At 37.9% G+C, this 18,436-nt stretch overlaps 1 pseudogene; it reads left to right on the forward strand.

The window, feature by feature from the left end:
- Window positions 1-5,555: 5,555 nt before the first annotated feature.
- Window positions 5,556-6,444, forward strand: LOC131050509 (probable prolyl 4-hydroxylase 7; annotated as a pseudogene).
- The last annotated feature ends 11,992 nt before the right edge of the window (window positions 6,445-18,436 follow it).

An 18,436-nucleotide genomic window follows, 5' to 3' on the forward strand; every position in this document is an offset into this window, starting at 1 on the left:
TGCATGGTGATAGTGAGCTAATTGTTAACCAAGTTAGAGGTTCGAATGCAGTAAAAAATGATACTTTAAAAGCATACAAGCTCAGGGTTTGGGATTCCATTGAAGTTTTTGATGCATTTAACATTATAGCTGTTCCAAGAAGTAGAAATCAGCATGCTGATCGGTTAGCTGCAGTTGGAGCCCAATATGATATACCAAACAGTATGAAAGGGACCTGTGATCAACAGCATATCAAGATTATTATCCGGCCCTCAATTCCGGATAATAATATTAATTGGCAAGTGTTTGAGTCGGATGAACAAATTTTACAATTCCTATTGGAGGAAGATATGTTCGCTGCCTCAAATCAGAATAGAATTCAGCAACAATATGAGGATCAAGTCATTCAATTGAAGTCAAATAAATTGCCCAAGGGTCTTGTTACCTTGGAGTCAATTTTTAATTCAGATGATCAAGCTAAAAAGAATAAGACCAGTTTGGTGGTTTCGCAAGAGCATTATGAAGAGTTGGAGGTTGCACCTGGGAAGAGCTTAAAGATAGGTAAAGTGAATTCCTCTATTGAAAAGGAGTCATATGTTCAGCTTTTTCAAGAGTTTGCAGACATTTTTGCATGGGAATATGGTGATTTGAAAGGTTTCGATCCTGAATTAGCGCAGCATACCATCGAGTTAGAACCAAATGCTAAGCCAGTGAGACAAAGGCAGCGTCCTATCAACCCAAAGATAGAGCCATTAATGCAAAAGGAAGTTTTTAGGCTGATTGAAAGTGGCATTATCTTTCCCATCAAACACACCAGCTGGGTGTCCAATCTTATACCTGTTAGAAAAAAGAATGGAGAGCTTAGATTATGTGTCGATTTTAGAGACCTGAATAGAGCATCCTTGAAGGATAGGCATCCTCTTCCTTCAATGGAACAAATATTGCAGTATGTGGCTGGTTCGGAAAGATTCTCACTTCTAGATGGTTATTCGGGATATAACCAAATTCTGGTCAGAAATGAAGACCAGTATAAAACAGCTTTTACCACTAAATGGGGTACCATGGCCTACAAAAGAATGCCCTTTGGTTTATCCAATGCAGGGGCAACATTCCAGAAAGCCATGGATATGGCATTTAGTAATCTGATGTACCAGTTTGTTTTGGTTTATCTTGATGATATCACAGTTTATTCTAAGAAGGCCGTAGATCATCTTGGGCACTTAAGGCAGATTTTTGAGCGCTGCAAGGAGTTTGGTGTTTCACTCAACCCTAAGAAATGCATGTTTGCTGTTCATGAAGGAAACTTGTTGGGTTATGTTGTTTCTAAGCAAGGTGTCACAGTGGATCCGGAAAGAATAGCAGCAATCTTGGAGATACCTCTGCCGCATCATAAGAAGGGATTACAATCTTTCATTGGGAGGATTAATTTTGTTAGGCGTTTCTTGCCTAATATTGCAGATTTATTGAAACCACTTACAGCCATGTTGAAGAAAAATGCTGTTTTCCACTGGACAAAAGAAGCAAAATTAAATTTTCAAACTATCAAGGAATCACTTGCAACAGCACCTGCTCTAGTAAATCCAGACTTTAGTAAAGATTTCATTTTGTATGCATATGGTGGTTATGAGGCTATTTCCGCAATGCTGGTCCAGAAAAACATAGAAGGATTGGAACAGCCTATTGCATTTTTTAGCAAAGGATTGGAAGATTATGAGCAGAGGTATAGCTTTGTTGAAAAGCATGTCCTTGCTGTTGTAAAGAGCCTTAAAAAGTTTCGGCACTTGTTGTCTCATAACAGGGTACACCTGAAGGTTGCTCATCCAAGTGTAAAAGAGTTTCTCCTCAGTAAAGATCTCAATGAGAAAAGAGCTGGTTGGATAACACGGGTTATGGAATATGACTTAGACATCCAGGTCACTAAATTGGTCAGAGGAAGAGGCTTGTGTGAACAGATTGTTACAAATGAAATTTCAAGAAAAGAAGAAGGAGTAGAAACAGCTCTGGTGATTGATTTGATGGCTGATGATAACAGTACATCAAGCTGGTTGCAGGATATGGTTCACTTTCTAAAGACTAGTGAGTGTCCAGCAAACTTAGATAAGGCAAAAAGAAGGTACTATCGGTTACAATCAGTTCCTTTTGTCTTGATAAATGATATATTGTATAGGAAAGATCACAATGGTGTCCTCCTTCGATGTATTGATTCAAATCAGATTACAAAAATCTTGCATGAATTCCATGATGGCCATTCGAGAGGTCATTTCTCTCCCAGGACTACTGCATATAAAATCCTAAGGGCTGGTTACTATTGGCCAGATGTTTTCAAAGACTGTCATGCATATGTAAGGAAGTGTGTTAAGTGTGTTATGTTTGCAGGGAAAGAACGGCTGCCAGCATTACCGTTACATCCTATAAAAGCAGAACAACCTTTTGACAGGTGGGGTGTTGATTTCATTGGTCCTATTAACCCACCGTCAAGTGCAGGCCACCGGTGGATTATTACTGCAACCGATTATTTTACTAGATGGACTGAGGCTGCAGCACTGAAGGATGCTAATGAGACAGTCGTTCTTAATTTTTATGATGATATTGTGAACAGGTTTGGAGTTCCTGACTCCATAGTGTCAGACAATGCACTCGCTTTTGTAGGCTTAGGGGTGACTGATTGGGCTATCAAACACAACATATATCTCAATACTAGCTCAAATTATTATCCTCAAGGCAACGGATTGGCAGAGTCCACAAATAAAAACTTGATCAGAATCATCAAACGGACTTTGCAAGAGAATCAGCGTGATTGGCACTCCAAACTAAAGGCAGCCTTGTGGGTGGACAAAATCACACCAAAGCAAATTATTGGAAACTCACCTTATCGGTTGGTTTATGGGAAGGAAGCAAGGTTATCAATAGAAACAGAATTTCCAGCACTAGATATGGCTGCTCAGATGGTGTTATTTGAAGAAGAAGATCCTATGCAAGTGCGTTATGCACAGTTAATGGAATTGGAGGAAAGTAGGAGAAAAGCGGGACAAACAATGGAGTTTCAACAGTTGCAGGTGAAGAAGAGTTTTGATAGGAAAGCTAGAGCCAGGAAATTCAATGTGGGAGATGTTGTACTCAAGTGGGATGAGCTCAAGAGCAGACCAGGCAAGCACACCAAGTTTGATTCGTTTTGGGGAGGTCCGTTTGTTATAACAGAATGCAAGGAACACAATGCTTTTCAGCTGGCCACGCTGGAAGGGGAAAATTTGCCATTACCGGTAAACGGTATTTACCTCAAACCTTGTTTTGAGGTCTGTCCTATTTTATAAGTAATAGATTAGTGAAAGAATAAAGTGCTGCTGCACTATTTACTTTCAGTTTTGGTGTTCCTAAGTGCTGTTGCACAGTTTGCAGTTGACTAGGCAGTAGGAATACTAATAATAGTAGGCTCATACCAACTAAGGGGGTTGTATAATCAAATCCTGCATTCTATATGCTGGAGTATACTCAACATGCATACATCATGAAGAACTTCATTACCCAGCCCTCTTAACTAATACTACCTTGCCTATTATTAGTATTTGTAATGTCTAGCTAACTTTTAGTTTCCCTGTTTTCAATAAGTGTTTTGACACAAGTTGCTGTTAAATATTCAAATCTGATAGATAACTGAGACAAAATAGTCCAATATAAGATTATGAATGTACACCTATCCCTCAGGATAGGGGAGCCAAGCTATCCAGAGCCATAAATCTGCACTCAGAATTCTATCTTACACTATTTTACCTCAGCTATTTACCCTAATCCAGAGTTGTTCCTAAAAGACTCACTGCCCAATGGATTTCTAAGGCTACTGGGTCCTGTATAGCAGGCATACATACAGTAGAAGTCGCCAAATTGTTATCTAAAATTTCATTACCCATGTAATTTTAGCCAAAGGATGCATATTTATCAAATGATTGCATTTACAAAAGGTACATTGCAGTGTTTAAAAAGAAGAAAGGGCGTATTTTTCATTTGTATTGAACAATGATAGATTACAAATTGAGTTCATGCATCTGAAGCATATTTATATACACTGAATTTCTTAAAACCTCACACAAGCCGTGAGCTTAGCATTTCTATCTTTCCTACATATCCAAAACAAAAAAAGGATAGAATCAAATAATGAGTGTGAGGATAACCAGTCATTGCCTTGGGTTGCTTTGACTGGTTATTGGCTGCCCCGTTGCCCTTATGAATGTTTTCTCGATCTTCAGACTTTAAAAAACTCCTACTTTCCTGCACAAAAAAGAAGAGGTGTTAGATCCAACCGATCTAAGCAATGAAAGATTATCCTACAACATATCATTTATTATAGCCTATCATATTTCTGTTTTGAAAGGGCGGGAAAGATAAAGACAAATCACTGCTTCAGGAAAAAGAAATGTTTATGCTAATGTGTTTGTTTCATGTGCAGATAATTAGTTACTCTAATTGGCATGTGCCCCTGACCGAGGCTCCCTTCGGCTATGAGCCCGACATACCCTTTAGAGTAACTAATTTCAGAATATCAAGTGGAATGATGAAGAAACCAACTGAAGTATCAAAGGGACATGTTTGTTTTAAATATGAAACCTTTTACTTTACTATCCATGATATGCATAAAAGAAGATATTAATGAATAAACTGTTTTAAGGGACATATTATTTCAATGTGAAACCTTACAGTATTTAAAAAGGGTCAATACCACATCGTGAAGATAAACAATTCAATGCAGCAAGTTGGTAAAGAAACAGAGTATTTGAGTTTTAAATGCATGTTCAAACAGTGAACTTCAATGAAATCAGAATCAACTGGTAATGAAATGAGTGTCACGAGCCCGTGCTCGAACTTCATTTCCTTACATGGAATTGAATTGCTGTGACGACAACTTGGATAAAAGGATATGAGGTCGAAATCTGGCTGCCCGCTATGATCTATGTTCTTGCTGGCTGCCCTGGGTCTTATATTTTATGGAGAACTACCACAAGTGTCATTGTACGTGAATCACATGTTCAAGGACCAGGTTCTGTACAGGATGTTGAATATAAAATACTGAATGTCTTGGAGTTTAACAACTCAAGGAAACGGCAGTCTGTTATATGTGATCATCCAACTGGCCAACTGATTTTATATTGCAAGGGTGCTGACTCTGCCATTTATCAGAGGTTGGAAGACAACAAGAGCCCAATTGCAGTTGCCACCTGGAACCACCTAGGAAAATTTTCTTCAGAAGGCATCAGAACACTTTGTGTTGCTTACCGGTTTCTTGATTTTAGTATGTACCAATCATGGAATGCAATGTTTCAAGAAGCAAGGTCTTCTTTAACTGACCGAGAACAGAGAATACATCAAGTTGCAGAGTTAATCGAGGAACAATTTATTTTACTTGGGTGTGTAGCAATTGGGGACAAGCTACAAGATGATGTTCCCACGTGCATTCATATTTTGCTGCAAGCTGGTATCAAAATTTGGGTTTTGACTGGAGACAAGATAGAAACTGCAATCAATGTTGGTTATGCATGTGGTTTTATTGATGGAAATAGAAGGCAAATAGTCATTATTTACTAATGATTCAAACACAAAGGGGATTTTGAGGGTTTTGGGCAATCGAAACTGGTTACACTAGCGCAAGTGGGTGGTTACTACAACTGATCTTTTGGGTACGGCAAAGCTTGGGTTTTGTTGTGGTGATTCAAATCTGAACGACCATGACGCCGTTTGTAGGAGTATTGATAATTGTGGCAATGTATAGCCGATTTGCAGAGTCTGCAATGGAGCTCCCTGGATGGCTCGGTGAAACGTATAGGATGCCATTGAGAACTAGCAAGGATGCATCTAAACTTTCCATATTGAAATATGGTCCACCTTCTGGCTTTGATCCAGCTCGAGTAACTCAGTTGTCTTGGCATCCCAGGGCCTTTTTGTACAAGAATTTCCTTACAGATGAAGAGTGTGATCATCTCATTGCATTGTCAAGAGACAAGATGGAGAAATCCATGGTTGCAGACAATGAGTCAGGGAAAAGTGTTATGAGTGAAATCCGAACAAGCTCAGGAATGTTCTTGAGTAAAGGCCAGGATGAAATTGTTGCAAGGATCGAAGAAAGGATTGCAGCTTGGACATTTCTTCCAAAAGAAAATGGAGAGGTAATGCAGATTTTGCATTACGAAAATGGCCAGAAATATGAACCTCATTTTGATGATAAACTCAATCAAGCCATGGGTGGTCACAGAATTGCCACAGTGCTGATGTATTTATCTAATGTGGTGAAGGGGGGAGAGACTGTCTTTCCTAATGCAGAATCAAAGCAGAGCCAGCCAAAAGATGATTCGTGGTCAGAATGTGCCAAGCGTGGCTATTCAGTGAAGCCCAACAAAGGGGATGCCCTACTGTTCTTCAGTCTTCACCCAGATGCTACAACTGCTGAAACTGGATGGGACTTCAGTTCACGATGGATGAGTAATTAGAAAAATCTTACAACATTGCATACCACTTCTATCATACCTGTAGATCTGAATACTTATTTATTGCAGATGGAATTGAATATAGTTTTTTTTTTTTTTTTTTTGCCAAAGCTCTTGGTAAAAATTCAGTTGCTAAAGATTTCATTCAAGCTCTATTGCTCGGCAACTTGCAATTGATGCTATCTTTTGGAACAATGACATGGGCCAGTGGCTTGATTATTGGCTTGACCAACACAAATGTGAAAACAGATAGCGTGCATTTTTTCTGTTAAATATGTATGCAAACTGTGAAATACAGACAGATCATCTCACGAAATGCAATGATTGTAAGTTACACACAAAATGTTCATTTAAAAATTATAAAAAAAAAAAAAAAAAAGGGCTTTATACAGAGTTGAGATCTCGAAGAAACAAAAGGAAAAAACCCTCTTCGTACTTCCAGCAATGGTATATTAACAGAGAAACATTCATCAGGAGTCATTTGCGTACCTGTGAAAAACGAAATTTGCATTTAAAGAGAAGACCCAGAAAGTCCAACAACCTTCATCCATGGCGGCACCAAACCCTCGAGAACCTTCCAAGTTGTTTTCATTTTGCAAAATGAGGAAAATGCGATGGGAGTGAGATACTTTTAGGGTTATAAAACCCTTTGTCATATTTGATAATTCTTCCTCAAGTCCGCTGGGATTAAATAAATGTTCAAAATATAATAAAAGTCAAACATATTTGATAAATGGATGTTTATTAAAATATCAAATATGTTTTATTTTTATTATATTTTTGTTTTCATTCTTATTTCAAAAGCTGGTATTTATTTGTAAAAGATATTTAATTACAATGCAATTATAAATTGTAATTAAATATTATTCGAAATGTAAAAGGTATACTCATATGCAAGAAGGAGACTAAGTCTTTTGACTTAGTTTTTAAGGAGGAGTTAATTCAGGAGAGATAAGGCTTTCATTGAAAGAAGTCTTTTCAGTTTGGAGACATAAGGAGAGCATATAGGATCACTCATAACCACTTGGGAAGCATTCAAAAGGAGTTGAGATATTTTTGGAGACAAGAGCGTCTTTATAGGAACATGAGGTTGTTTGAAACCAAATGGAGCAAATCTAGGGAGGTTGGAGCATTTTTAGGTAAAGGGTCGAAGTTGGACTTTTCCACCATTTTGGGGGGCTTTTATTACTTGGTTAAGTGTTTTGAGGCTGTTTCTAGTGCTCTTTTGGGTTGATTATTTATTAAGGAAGACTTTTCCAGGTTTATAGCCCTCTTTGGTGTCTTCTAGACTCCTCTTTTTGAGGCATTTTTCTTGCATCCGACCCAAATCAGTTGGGGTTTTTTGTACTTAGTGCCTAAAGACACTTCATTTGGAGTTAGTTCTGATTATGCAGAGAAGGCTCTTGTGACAACATTTTGTCCTTAGCATATTTTCTTGTATACTTTCTGTAACTCAATCTTGGAGACTGAATATATGATGACAGCATCTTTTGGAGCAAGGTTTTATTAAGTTTCTTTTTCAAGCCTTCTTTTCTTTCTGTATCTTTGTGTTCATAGCATGATTGATAGAGGTAACCAGTGAATTGTATTATTCCTTGTTATTTTGTCTCATCAAGAGCCTAGTTGCAGAAGTGTATTTTGTTTGCAGGTTGCAGTTTGTGTCCACAAGAACATGGAGCTTTTATGTGAATATATATTTTCCTTGATTGCTCAGTCTAGGACCTTTCTATGAAACATTTATGCAGGCCTATATAGAACAGAAGTGTTACCCACTAAAATAGAAATTTTTTGCAATTAGAGACCTGTCATTATCATTTTAGTTTCCCTCAAAGTTTGGTGAATCACCTAGTTACTTAGTTTATTTTTATTTTTCCTTTTCTCTTCCCTTTTCCTACCAAGTTTTCAGTTGTTAGAAGAGCAAATAGGCGATTTATCCAATAGGAACCGGCCTAGGAACCGGAGGTTTCATTTCAAGTTTGCGCATTGCCCACATGCAGAAGTGAATCCCATGTTAGGCCAAATTACTAAACTTGTAGTTTAGTAGGGTGCAAATTTGAGCCTTAACAAAAACTAGTAACACCTGACCCCCAAGATTCTTTTAGATTTCTCGCACAATAACTAGTATCTGGGTTAAAAGCTAATTCATGGTTTAAGATCCCTAAATGGGGTACGCATTACCAGGCTTTGTTCAATGGACATGCAAAAAAATACCTAGTCCTATGCCCAATACACACATGGACGCTAATGCATGAGCTTATCATCAAGACCTCAAATTCTTATTTCTCAGCCCATTAAGGGAAAATTAACATTCGGAATTGAAGATGATGAAGCCTACCTGAGTGAGCAGCAGCAATAAGCCTGGTTGAATTAGCGGCCGCTTGCAGGAGACGAGGTCTTTGAAGCAGAGTGTAAGAAGGTTGTAGTTTCGGGCACTTTCTAGAGGATGCTAACTGTCAATGTCCTAAATTCCCAACGTCACACATAGACACGTGAACTATTCCCATTCTGCCACATACCCACCAAAACCCTCGAAACATTAGGAATATTTTTAAATTTTTCCTGCTCATTTTTCATTGGTCACGGGATTTTCTCTCTTAATTTTTAATCGAAAAATATAAAAACCACTGGAAAAAATAAGAAGGACCAATCACAAAAAGAAAAAAAATATCTAAAATTCTATTTTTTAAATCTAAACGCTACAGACCATAGTAAAAGCAATTTATTTATTTGCTAGCGTGCTTCGCGAGCAAGGATTAATAGAAATTTGGCGAGGCGAAAACATTAGTCGCTGCCTATATAGGCAGGGACTAATAATGAATCCTGTACCTATCATGTACCTGCACAAATAAACAAATATTTTAAAATTTCAATTTGACAGCTGGGTTGCAATATACCTTGTATAATAATAATAGCAAATATTTTCAAAAATAAAATAAATAAACCCCAGCAAAAATTGAAACAGCCAATGATTGATCAAAAAATTGATAATTTTTAAAATAGTTTAATAAGAATAAAAATAAAACTTTAGTATAAGATTAAATTTTTCAATTTACACAGTTACCAAAGCATGTTAATGCTGGAGATGAAAACATTAATTCCCTCTTAAGGCAGGGACTAAAAATTATAAAGTCATTTTTTAAAATAAATTGTTTCTTCTAGAAGCCTCAAAAGAAGCTAAATCATATTCTTTGTAGAGCTCTCTCTAGTATCCAAGTGGTTCATTGGACGAAAACCCATTTCAGCTAATTCACATTGGCCTTTATTGATCAGTTTGTGGATGTTTTTACGTATTCAAGGAAAACAATTCTAAACATTGCCATTTCGACGGTTGCGGAAATTTGTGAATTCTTCTATGAAGACAAATTTCAGAGATTTGACATGATGATTTATTAACGAAGGTTATGATATTAATCGATTTCTAACGAGAAAATTTGGTCAGAAATTTGTGACATGGATGTTTTTACGTATTCAAGGAAAACAATTCTAAACATTGCCATTTCGACGGTTGTGGAAATTTGTGAATTCTTCTATGAAGACAAATTTCAGAGATTTGACATGATGATTTATTAACAAAGGTTATGATATTAATCGATTTCTAACGAGAAAATTTGGTCAGAAATTTATGACACCGCTGGCCATACAAATTAATCGCTGCTGGCCGCGAATAAACCCATAAGTCGGGTGATAACAATTTCAACATTGACCAGAGATAGAGAGGATGGACTTGTAGCTTAATACAGATGCCTTCGGCAATTTCTACGTCATTCTCAGGCAATTATATCTCCGAAATTACTCAATCTGTACTGCTGTGTATAATTGAAGTTTGGGTGATTTTAAGAGAGTTGAGCAAATCATCATGGAGTCTCATCTATTTCTGCAATTGACTTGAAACGTTTCCTTGTTGAATGGACAGAAGTTGAGTCTGATCATTAACACAGTTGGTCACAGTGGTTAACAGTGTTTTGTTGAACTTGCATCATTCTGTGGTCGAGGCATGAGAAGGGGACACTACGCGGTGATATTAAACTCTGCAACAAAATTTTGGGTTGCGTTTCCAGATCCTTCTAACATCGAAGTCATAAAGGAGAACTCAATAAGCTTTGAAGTATAGTTAAATTACTCACCAAAAACAAAAAATCATCAAGGCTTGAAACAAAAACTTGGTGAAAGCACGGCGAAAACTCGACAATACTTCGGCAACTTAAAAAATTGCTTAAATTTAATTAGAAATGCATCATTTTTGCAAAAATCAATGAAGAGATGCATTAAATGAGTTAATAAATAAGTACCCAAAACAAGCTAATTCTAGATATATTTGATTGATATAAATGCAAATTGGATACAAAATGACATCCTCTTGTGGAATGTTGATGGCTGATAGACTGAAACAAAATGAAATAGCAAATTATTTTTGATAAGCTAAAAGTAAATATTACATCAAAACATTTTTTATCTTCCTCTTTCCAGCTATTATGAAAACTAGGGGAGACATAGAACTAGAGGGTCAAGTCCTAGGTGTCCGATGTGGCTCCTCAACCTCATTTTACTTCACCAAAATGAGGTTGAGGGTAGCACCCCTTGTGAGGGTGTGAGGGTGAGAGAGTGAGGGGTATTGAGATAGGTCTAGATCTTGGGGAAGAGAGGAGAGAGTGAGATAGAGTAGTAGAGAGAGAGGATAGAGGAAGAGTGATAAGATGATACATAGGTCTGAAATTTGGGACAGATAAAGTAGTGAGATAGAGAGAGTAAGAGAATGCTAAGGAACCTATTAATAACTGAAATTTGACTAAGTCTAAAACTTTAAAAGACATTCTAAAACTTAGAATTTGCATTATAACTCATAGAGATTTGAAACCATTGTCAAACATCTTGACAACATATAGATTGAATATAACTTGAAGTATAAGAAAGAAAAAAGACATATTGAAATGTGACTTATACTTAAATGTTGACAAAAAGAATGAAACTAATTTAAAAAAATTAATTTAGATATTTTTTAACATGTTCGGGCCCCTTTTATTTTTACAACTGAGTTTTTGCCACATACTCACCTAGTTTTTGTGAAGAAGTAAATGGTGTAAATACTTGCCGGCCAAAAAAGAGATCACTCTGTTATGTCAGCAAAGCATTCTTTTATTCAATCTGAAGTTTCCCATTAGTTAGTAATAAATCTTATGTTCGCTATATGGAATGAACCATTCAAAAAACCGAAACAGCTAACCTGCAAATAACCTTCTAAACATGCAATCTCTTTGAGAAATCGCTGCGAGTATTCCGTCTACGATTTGAGGTTTCAATTGTAATTCATTACTTTCTGAATTACTAGGTGCTGTTATGAACCTTAACTAAAATAAAGATCACTCTGTTAAGTCAGAAAAGCATTGTTTGATTCAATCTGAAGTTTTCCATTAGTTAGTAATAAACCTTATGTCCGCCATATGGAATGAACTATTCAAAAAGCCGAAACAGCTAACCTGCAAATAACCTTCTAAACATGCAATCTCTTTGACAAATCGCTGCTGAGTGAAAATTAAGGCTTCTTACATGTAATGAGGTGGGTTTCCAATAAATACAAGTGTAAATGTATTGTAATTTCCAATTTAATGGACAAGTTATATGCAGGATGGTGTATTTTAAATTTGATATTATGCTTATGACACTAATATTGCTATCTTTCTTTTACTGCAGGTAAGGAGGATGAACATGTATCGATTTCAATGTCATCTCCTTTGATTGGAATGATGTATAAATAGTAGGGTGGCCACGATCAAGTGGCACCTTGATCGGACATGTCTTTTAGACATGTCCGACCAAGATGTCACTTGGTCGTGACCCCTACTAACAACAACCAATCCATAACTAATCGGTGCTTCAAACATACCCGATAATGAATCGGTATCCTTAATGATAACAACGCTTATAACATGCCCGATAATGAATCGGTATCATTGCTGATGATAATAGTGCTTAATCATATCCGATCGGTATCATATGTTAATGATAATAGTGCTTAAACATATCCGATCATGAATCGGTGTCATTTGTTAATTGTTACAGATATAAAACATACCCGATTATGAATCGGTATCAAAGCATATGGATTAATATAACATAAACAATAACAATAGTTGTTAGCGTTATATGCTATCGGGTTAATACCCCAATAGCATATTAATGCCGATATGAATCGACATTAATATGCTATCGGGTTAATAGCCCGATAGCATTTTAGATTGACGCTTAACATAGTTAAGCAAGTCGTCAATCTAATCCAATATCAATATCATAATTGTGACCAATGTTAAAGTCTGATAAATATAAAGCATGAATGAGTAAACAGAATATAAGAGATTACTGAGTTAGGAGAGTCTTATCTTGCAGAGGCTACTAATGCATTAACACTCCCTCTTAGCTTTTGGAAGATAAGGTAACCTGCATCACATTTCTTTTTCAAAATGTCAGTCTCCAACAATATATATCATCTATACATATAATATGAAGTACCATCAGAACATAGGATACAAACATAAAACATTACTCTAAGTATGTGACATAGGGTACCACCCAACTATGTGATATAATAGATTCATCATTTTATTATGACAAGATATCACCTAAACACGTGATATCAGTATTGCCTAAACATGCAATACTGAGGATAAACATATGAGGATGGTTAAATTCTCATCTTATCCATGTTGTGATATGTGTACAAACATTTTATTCAAACGTTTTATCACAACAACATCATGACACATCCATGACATACCAGATTATCCAACATGATAACTGGTTTGAGAATCATAAGATCGTCACCTTATGATGTCTGCATACAAGTGTTCATAATCTGATAGATCGTCACCTCTTAGATACGAACACAGGGGGTAAAACCCAAAATGTCTCAACATGACAAAAGAAGTTTACATTTTCAACATCTTATTTACAAAGCAGATTATCTTTCTATCATACCTAAACCCTTTCTGAAGTGATCAACCTTCACTTTGGAAAGTGGTTTGGTCAGAATATCTGCAATCTGATCTCCTGTACTAACATATTCTAATTTGATCACATTTTTGTCTACCATGTCTCGTACATAATGGTATGGGATCTCAATATGTTTGGATCTATCATGGAACACTGGATTCACTGAAAGTTTTATGCAACTTTGATTGTCGCAATGGATGATAGTAGGTTTCATCGGATTGCCAAACAATCCCACAAGCAACTTTCTAAGCCACACTGCTTCTCGGGCAGCCATGGAGGCTGCAATGTATTCGACCTCGGTGGAACTTTGCGCTACAAAAGACTGTTTTCTGTTGATCCAAGATATTATGGCTGATCCCAAACTAAAGCAACACCCAGAGGTGCTTTTCCGATCAGTCACACTTCTAGCCCAATCTGAATCTGAGAATCCATGTAGATTAAGATCAATTTTCTTATACTTGAGACCAAGGTTTAAGGTGCCTTGTAAATATCTCATAAAGTGTTTTACTGCAACCAGGTGTATCTCCTTTGGCTCACACATAAACTGACTCAAGGCATTCACTGCATAGTAGATATCTGGTCTTGTATTTACCAGATACATAAGAGACCCAATCATTTGCCTGTATAGAGTGGGGTCAGTAGAAGGTGATTCTGCTGCTGCTTCTTTAAGTTTATGGAGATTGGTTTCCATTGGAGCGGTCATAGGTTTGCAGTTGAGCATTCCAAATCTCTTCAGGATGTCTAATGTATACTTGCCTTGGTTTAAAACAATGTTGTCAGGATTCTGCCATACTTCCAACCCTAGGAAATAATGAAGGAATCCCAAGTCCTTCATATCAAATTTTTTGGATAGCTCTTTCTTGCATTGATCTATAAGGTGATCTTCTCCTGTGATTAATAAATCATCAACATATAAAATCATTATTAGCATATCACCTTTATTCTGTTTGTAGTAGAGATTAGGATCTGCATCATTTTTAGAGAAGCCTAGTTTTGATAGATGTGTCAATTCTTTCATACCAGGCTTTGGGAGCCTGTTTGAGCCCATATAGAGCTTTCTTGAGTCTGCACACATGAGATTCTGCATGATGGATCTCAAACCCTTCAGGTTGCTCTAGGTATACTTCTTCAGATATCTCTCCATTAAAAAAAGTTGTCTTTACATCCATTTGATGTACCTTCATCCCTTTGCTGCTGAAATGGCTAGTACAACCCTTACAGAGGTATATCTGTCTATAGGAGCAAATGTTTCTTCATAGTCTATCCCTTCCTTTTGAGAAAAACCTCTGGCTACAAATCTTGCCTTATATTTTTCAATGCTGCCATCTGCTGCATGTTTGATCTTGAAGAGCCATTTAGAAGAAACAACAGACTTCTTAGTTGGCCTAGGAACAATTTCCCATACATCATTTTTCATTATGGATTGCTACTCTTCAGACATAGCATCCTTCCATACTTGATGTTTAAGGGCATCTGTTACATTGTCAGGTTTGTTTTTAGATAGGTCATTCATAAGAGCAACATAGCTAGTAAATTTATTAGGTCTTTTGCTTTCTCTGAAGGTTCCAGAAGGAGCAGCAAACCTCTGAGCTTCTTCTACTGTTTTGGTGGCTCATAGTGGTCTTTTCTTGAGATTTCTAGGTGTGTTTTCATTTTCATTTTCAGTTTCATCTAGATTCTCCCTCTGAAACTCAGGGGCAGGATTTTCATCTAAGTTAGAGGTAGGTACATAGATTTTAGGTTCTATGAAGTTCTAAGCTCTTTTGAAAGCCAGGTCTTCTTCAAATATTACATCCCTACTTAGTTCAATATTTCTTTGACTAGGTACATAGATTCTGTAGGCTTTGGAGGTTTCTATAGGAGTTGAGAAAATACAATACCACAGGAGCCTGAAGATCTTCTACAAGCCGAATAACCTATTAAAAGGAGAAGCAATGAAGCAAAATCTGAAGAACAAATAAAACACAGAGAATATGCTAAAAAAGAGAGCTCAATATTCACAAAAATATGTAATGTGATTCTTACAAAGAAAAGAAAGAACTCAACCTTTAATAGGTCAAGAAACCCTAAAAAGGGAAAACCTAGGTTTGCACATAATAATTAATTAAAATAATTAATTATATACATCTAAAGTTAGCTTAAGTGTAAAAGAGATAAAGGGAACTTAAATAATTAAACAAAGAATGTTTAATTAATCAAGTAAATACCCGAATACTATAACACCCCCCCTTAAGCTAGACTTAGGGAGAAGCTAAAACCTAGAACAGCGACTGAAAGCAATAAAGATGGGTCCCGACAACAAAGCCTGATCAGGTACCCAAATACAATGAAATCTCTATGAACTGGAGAAATAGAGAAAACCACATGGGAACAAAACTCTACTCCAAAAAGAGATGGAAAAGAATATCACTGAAGCATGAAGACCCTACAAACTCTGTCGAAGAATAACTGCTGATCTGAAGAACATCCACTGAACTAGAACATGACCAGGTAGAGAAGACTGTAATCTACATGAGTGCCCTCAAATGACACTACTCGAATCAGGAGGCAAACGAGGCAAACAAGGCAAAACAACTGAAATCAAAGATACAGATGGCATGAGAAACCAAAGCCTGAAGAGCTGATCAATCGAACCACAGAAGCATTAGAACCAACAGGATAAACCTCCCCATAATGCGAAAGTGGGAGAGGGACAGGAACACTGAAAAGGACAGCCAAAAACAACTGCATGACGAAGAACCAAGAACATCAAAGGTGCTGAGACACATCATCATGAGGCGAATGTCGTGGAAGGAACACTCACTTGACAAAGGAAGATGGCAAACAACAGGCAAACATCAACCCCCTCATGCCACTTGATCAACAGTGCATGTACAACAAGACACAAGATATGCAAGATTCCAAGTAAACAATGCATGATGGCACTTTATCTCAGTGCATTTGCATAATTACAAGCTAAAATGATAAGAAGATTGGAAATAGAAATGAGAATCAAAACAGAGACACCCTACTCAGAAAAGAGATCCCAGGACCTGAAACAACCACAATATCCACCAAAGTGCTGAAAAGCAAAAAACTGAATAAAATATGCATGGAGCAGAATCTCGGAAAAAAATCTCATTTTTCTGGAAAGTACACAGCACAATCTTTCCAAAAATATAAAGTTTTTGAAAAACGGAGTTCGGATGCTCATTCTACGTCTCTCAGAGTGCAAAAAAGAGACCTCACTTTGACTGTAAAAAAACATAGTCAAACAGAAAATTTGGAAAAAATTACCAACACCATGAAGTCGGCCTCGGAACCAGCTTTTCGACGCTTATTCGTTTTCAAAAAAAGGACTCCGTATGCCCAAGATAGGGCCAAAAAACCAAACCCCCCCGTGAAAAAGCCAAAAAAGGGGGTTTGGTAGCCTGTGGGTGGTCCGGTGGCCGGGGAGCAGAGCTCCGGTGGCGGTCGGGTGGCAGGGCAGCAGCCCGGTGGCGGAGCGGTGGACGGCCGGGAAAAAGGGCCAGGCTGCCAATGGCCAGGGCTGAGTGCGGAGAGCTGAGCGGGGAGCTGGCGGAGGGCCGCAGGCTAAGCGGCGGGGGCCAGGGCGGAGGCCGCATGGCCGGCGACGGACTGCGCAGTGGGGGCCAGGGCGGTGGGCCGCAGGCGGCGGGCTGGGCGGCGGTCCAGGCTGGGTAGCGGTAGCGGAGCCAAGCGGAGCGGCGAGGCCAGGCTGGGCGACGCGCGGGGACCGAGATCTGCATGGCTCGCGGGGCCCGGAATCTGCATGGTCGGCGAGGGCCGGAGAAACAGCGGCAGGGGCCGGAAAAGGACGGAGGGGCCATCAGCGGGGGCCGTAGGGGCCGGACTGACAGGTCTGACAGGCCTGTCAGTCCGGTACCTTGCGGTACTGTTGACGTGTATTTTGTACACCATCATACACAGAATAAAATACCTAAGGGCATCTTATCCTCTCTTGAATAAAGTCTCTAACTGCTGAAGATTCGCATGAAGGATCAGTTAGGATGACTCCAAGGTTCCTTAATGTAGGGTCTCTACGTGTGGATAAGCTCTTCGTGGTACGATGTGATTTGCTGGAATCACAAGGGGACTTACATTGAACTTCCGATCTGCTTTGCTGGACACAGGCTCTGACTAACTTAGATTAAAAAAATGGAAAAAGGATAAGGGCGAAGAGAGGATCTAATCCTAATACTAAGAATGTAGGAGCAATGATTGATTTTTGATGAAACTCTAACTAGGTCTTGTTTTGACATCAATGGAACATCTACACAAGGCTAGTGCGATCTTCTATGGGAAGCTTTATGATGTTCAAATCATCACCGCAGGCATAGATACCATCCAAGTTGATGCATATCAATGAAGAGGCGACAAATTGAAATTGAGCTTAGGCTGAACGATTCCAGTTGACTACGCAAGGCAAGTCTGCAATCAACAAACTGCTAGTAGTATGGATATACGAATTTCACCATCAATCAAGCACATTTCCTCCATTCATCTAATTATCTACCATCTAAGATTGAAGACTCAACAATAAACCATGCAAATTGCAAGAAAAACGACATATTTCACCATTACTTCAATGAAAATGGAGTTTGTTTACAATCAATGGCAACAATTTCTTGCCTTGTCCTCCTATTCTACTCTCTAACTACTAACTACTTTCAACTATTTACAACTCTCTCTAATTGCTAACTATTATCCTTTACAAATGAAATGCCTGGGCCTATATAGTGCCCACAATACAATTTGATGGCTTAGATCAATTCAAGATCAATGGCCAAGATTTTACAATGAAAACCCTAATTAGGGTTTGTTACAACCATTACATAACATTTAATGTTTGACCAATGATAAAATTGTATTGCTTGGACACATGTCCCTTTTAGAAAAATCGACCAATGAATAGCCGGGGTAGGTACATCGGAGTTTGTGCCACCTTCCATGAGTTAAGTACATTGAATCTGGACATGCTGAGATGGACTTCACTGATTGGA

Source organism: Cryptomeria japonica, chromosome 8 (genome assembly GCF_030272615.1).
Source record: "Cryptomeria japonica chromosome 8, Sugi_1.0, whole genome shotgun sequence".
Taxonomy (NCBI): domain Eukaryota; kingdom Viridiplantae; phylum Streptophyta; class Pinopsida; order Cupressales; family Cupressaceae; genus Cryptomeria; species Cryptomeria japonica.